This window comes from Pecten maximus, chromosome 15, assembly GCF_902652985.1.
Source record: "Pecten maximus chromosome 15, xPecMax1.1, whole genome shotgun sequence".
NCBI classification, from domain to species: domain Eukaryota; kingdom Metazoa; phylum Mollusca; class Bivalvia; order Pectinida; family Pectinidae; genus Pecten; species Pecten maximus.
This window is the reverse complement of record NC_047029.1, coordinates 28,446,740-28,452,117: the sequence shown is the minus strand read 5'-3', so window position 1 is coordinate 28,452,117 and position 5,378 is coordinate 28,446,740. Positions and strand designations below refer to the sequence as shown.

General features: G+C 29.5%; 1 long non-coding RNA gene across 1 annotated transcript; it reads left to right on the top strand.

Moving 5' to 3' along the window:
- The first annotated feature begins 55 nt into the window (after positions 1-55).
- LOC117343187 lies at positions 56-4,912 on the top strand. The gene is made up of 2 exons (XR_004536002.1): positions 56-4,313; positions 4,371-4,912. It is a non-coding gene; the product is annotated as an uncharacterized LOC117343187 (long non-coding RNA).
- Positions 4,913-5,378: the final 466 nt, after the last annotated feature.

Sequence of the window (5,378 nt, the reverse complement as noted above, 5' to 3'; positions counted from 1 at the left end):
GCAACAAGGACAAGTTGTCCTTGTTGCGGTTAACCTCCCCCCTCTTTATATTTATATTGGAAGTTATTTTGGTAAGGTTGTACACTGGGTAATATTAACTAATTTATATAGAGTACCTCCATCTTTATAACTCTTGGGAAGTAGCTGCCAGAAACACCACCGAGACACATAGAACCTAAAAATCTCTCGTGGGATACATAACAATTCATTAACAGTTGTATTGTAAAATTTACATTTTCAAATGTTTAATTTCTCGCAGATTTATGCCAAGTTTGAATCAAAACTTGAGAGATGTATTTCTTGAAAAAGTTGTAAAGCAGATAATTGTTTTCTTTACAGGGAATCTGTTTTTTATTCTGTTCTCTATGTAAAAATGTGAAAGTTGGAAGCCCTTGTAAATAACAATCCTAATATCTGTATGTGAATATGTGTACAACAGCTCTGTATCTGTTTACCATTCACAGTGTATATATACAAATGAATATTTTGGTGAATATATAATATTTTATGAAAATAAAATGTATAAAAGATGTAGTACAGTTTTATGTACAAATGTTGGGGTTTTTTGTATGTGTTCATGATGTGCCATTCTGTTACACTATTACGTTTAAATATATATATAAATAAAGGCTTATTAATTAATCAGGTTTTTAAATTCATGCATGAATGTAGGCATTTCATCTCCATATTGGAAAGAACTTTGTAAATCATATTTATTTTCACATTTGTTTTTGTTAAATCGGAATTGCTGTGATTTGAATTAATGAAGGGAACATCATTTGCAGTGTTTTGTATTTGTAAAGAGAACCACCTTCTAATTTTTTAAAATTTTTGTAGGGAACAACATTGGTTTTAAGGTTACAAGTCAATTACCACAAATCACATCACAAAGAACCAACACAGAATTATTCTGTGGTAATGTTTTTCATTAGAAATAAAAAGTTTAGTCTCAAAATCAATAAGTTTGTATATTTAATATACATTTCACCAGTTTGTACTTAGGACATTTTTATTTGTAGTTCTTTAGAAATTGACAAATGAAACCTTTGATTTTTATTTGCAATTCTTTAGAAATTGACAAATGAAACATTTGCGAAGAAAACAAATTTGCATTGATACTGTAGCTTTTTCAAGTAAATATTTTTTTTATAAAAATTGTTGTTAAATTGTTCTCTTTATATGACTTCATGACAACATTATTTAAAACTGATACTGTGTCATGCTATTGTTGTTTTCATAACAAAAGGACACATGAACAGTTCATGCTACACAGTATTTAAAACTGACAGAAAGACAAAATACATATGTATCATTGAGATTTCATGTTGAAATTATCCTATCTTAAATACTTGGTGTCATTTGACACAGGATTATAATTACATAATAATAAAATAACATTTTTTTAAATTATTTTTATTATTACCTGTTAATAGCTTTATACAGAGTGAAGTTGGGATATTCTAGATCAGACATCGCTATCACTGTGAGCTCATCTCTGTCCGTGTATATTTTACATGATTGCACTCAGAACTCCACGAATGTGACTCGTCACATGACCTAATTATGTGTGAAGCACATCAAAGGAGTCCCGATTGACATGATTGTGGACAAGGGAATTATTTTAGTCCCCTTTCCCAGACAATCAATTTTGTTGCTTTTTTTTCACTCTAATGTGATTGTCCCTCTGTTCTCTCATTTTTAAATGTATTTTTCTCGAGATATTTTGTTTTCATTAAAATACAACCAGCTTGCCAACAATACTGATATCATTGTCACTGTTCTGCTCCTTGTGACATTTAATAACAGCAGTTTGTCAACTGTAGGGATGTATACATCTTTATATACATCTCCATTGGCAGCCTGTTATAATTACCTCTTACAAATTTTCTGCAAAATGTGGTGTCACCATGAGTTCTCACCACTGTATTTCACCAAATGCCTATTTTGCCAGAAAGCTAAAGACATGATTTTAAACAAAATAACTGTTGAATATTTGTACTATTTAGTGAAAATATACTAATTCATAAAAAAAAATTTCTACTTTCAAATTTAATTTTTCTTTTGCCATCGTGTTAAATAAGGTAGATTAATACTTTCAAGGAGTTACAGTGGTTTGAATTCTTGTCGTGCGATTGCTTTCATTTGTTTCAATCAAAATACAAAATGTCCAAAACATCTTTCATTGAATGAGATATTGTAAAATTTAATTAACTTGTTTTTCATGAGCTAAACTTTTTGCCGATACCCAGTAACCAAATTTAAATAGAGTAAGACAATCATACATTGGACTTCCTAATACATGGATTTTGTTAAAATTTTATATTTAGCTTCATTTTCGTCAAGTTGAAACACATATTTCAATTTTTTCCTGTGTTGAGACGATCATGACAATCATTTAAGTTCTTAAGTAATGTTAGTTTTAATTTAATGAATTTTTGTTAAGTACATGTGTGATGGTAGAAATTTCACTTTTAAGTTGTTATGATAACCAAACTGACTGAGACATGTCTTTTTTTCTTTTGTGGTGTCTGTTTTCAGTTAAAAATACTCTTAAAAATCAAAGCCCATGAAATAGGTTGATATTGTCTATTATTAATTCGGCCAATTCTTGAATTTGAGATTTTCATTAAACATCTTATGAAGATATAGTGATTTGATAATTTGAGATTTTCATTAAACATCCGATGAAGATATAGTGATTTGATAATTTGAGATTTTCATTAAACATCTGATGAAGATATAGTGATTTGATAATTTGAGATTTTCATTAAACATCCGATGAAGATATAGTGATTTGATAATTTGAGATTTTCATTAAACATCCGATGAAGATATAGTGATTTGATAATTTGAGATTTTCATTAAACATTTGATGAAGATATAGTGATTTGATAATTTGAGATTTTCATTAAACATCTGATGAAGATATAGTGATTTGACGAGCAATCTAGTATGTAAAATGTATACAGTATCATTCATTTGAGATTTTCATTATATTAAAACAATATTATTGTAGTTTTGTTTTAGTTATGATTTTGACATTGTCCATTGTATTGCATAGTCTTAAATATGTATTTTACATGTACATGTATAATTTCTTTATGTAGCTAAGTATGCATGGTATTTTTATTAGGTATACCAAGGTATATGTATACACTGTAATGCTAGTTATGTCTGTGAATTATTTTTGTTATGTAATTCATGGCGTTTTATTACCTCAAAACTTGTGTTGGCTTTTCTTTTTGTGAAGTTCAATAATTACACTTACATATTTTTGTCTGCACACTAGCTTTTTGCATATTTTAATGTTCTTTCACACAAAACTGCTTAAATATGATCACTTGACAAATATTAGATCACAAGTTTCCTGTATCATATATAGAGAGGTTACACAAGGAGTGGTTGTCGGATATGGAATTTATTTCACACGAGTAAGTTATTTTTTTAAAGTTACTAAAGACACGAGCTTTAGCAAGTGACTTTTGTAACTTAAAAAATAACTTACTAGTATGAAATAAATTCCATATCCAAAAATCATGAGTCGTGTGACCTGTTTCTACCACAATAATATAAACTTGAATCAAATGTAAACGTGGCCGAGTCTTTTTTCCGTATGTAAGTAAGGTATACAGGTGACAGTCAGGACTCGGTGATGCGAAGTCATTCAATTATTGATGACAATGACAATAAGCAGGTCGGGTCAAAGTTTGAATTCTAGACCAATGAAAAGACCGTAAGGTTATAACATCTATTTATCCAACAGTCGGCACATTTATACAATGGCTTGAGAGTGAAATAACACAGTGTTTTGTGGTAGAAATACATCTAAATAATGCTGCATGTAATTACAAGATGAATATTTCATAGGAGGTGCAAAATATTTTTTCATTTGCAGAAATCTTTTTGATTGCAGTTTATTGTGAAGCATACTTTTAGGCTTTATTTAAAAATTACGCTTTATTGACTTTGTCTCATTCTTAGTATCCTTCGTTGATTTGTTTTGATTTATCACTAAGTTCCACATTTAAAATAATTAAGTTGTCTCCCTTTTTTGTCAGCATGTTAAACAAGGATGGATTTATCATGGCAGAAATCGTTAGAACACAGCTTGATAGTCTGATGTGTAGGGCAAAATATAATATTATGAAATATGGATTTTACTGACGAAAGGCAAATATTTGCTCAACATTATAATTGTTGATTGGACCAATACAGGTAAAATTTGAAATTATAAAAAATGATTCTAGCTCTTTATTTTTAATTCAACACTATTCTATAGGAGAAATCTTTTTAAAAATCATAAGTGAGAAAAAGTATTCTACCTAGAGGGACGTTGTGTCTCCACCCCCCGTAGTGATAAGTGAGAAAAGTTTTTTTTCTGAAATGAGTTGTCATCAATGAATAGTAGATGTTCCTGACAGTAGATACGGATACGATATATTTTTCTCAATCTATCCATTTTATCCCTCTAGGTCCGGTCTATAGACATGAACTTAAGGCATGTTTCTTGCCATCAGCTAAAGCAGTCGGAAAAGAAAAATGAAGTTATTTAACTGAATTCCCATTAAGTGATTTTGATGAATGTGATATACACAAACTTATGTGAATTGCAAGAATGAATTTGAAGGATAACATTACCATTATTTTGTCTCTTTATATTCTTTATGTCTTTATGTTCGTTTTGTATGTTACTTTTCACTTCACAACCACAGAACCAAAAACTACTCCCGTGGTTATGAAGTAATAATGCTCATCCATTGTTTTATGGTTAAATGAATTGTCTGTGGTTATGATATATAATGTTAAATAGTGTTATCTTGTTTCCTGTCCCTGAAAATTTGTATGTTGGGACAAGAGGTGCTAGGAAAATATCAGCTATGTAATAAAGTATGGAATATATTTCTGGAAATTTGTATTGCGTTTTTTTTTTTTTAATTTTAACCCTACATGATATGGGCATGACATCTGGCGCTAACAATCAGTCGGTGAAGTCTTTTTCCTTCGAAGCACAATTAGTGAAAATATCTTATTAGGTAGATGCAATATCATTTCATTTTGCTCCATAGGAACACCTTAAATTCATTTCGGTTTGGTATTAGTTAAATTCCGGGGTGAAATAATAGATTTTTTTTTTTTTTTTTTTTTGCAAAATTTCAGCTGGCACTGGTATCATTAACAATAAAACCGAATTGTATATATTCATTAAATCATTTCAACACAAAATTTAATGAAAATACTGTATATTCCATAATTATACATAATATCACAGTCAATTGTCCAATAATGATTTTTATACAATGTACATGTACATGTATATTGGGAGACAGAATAGTCTTAATTTGGTGGCCTTGCAGTGATCATGGCTTGCCATTTTATTT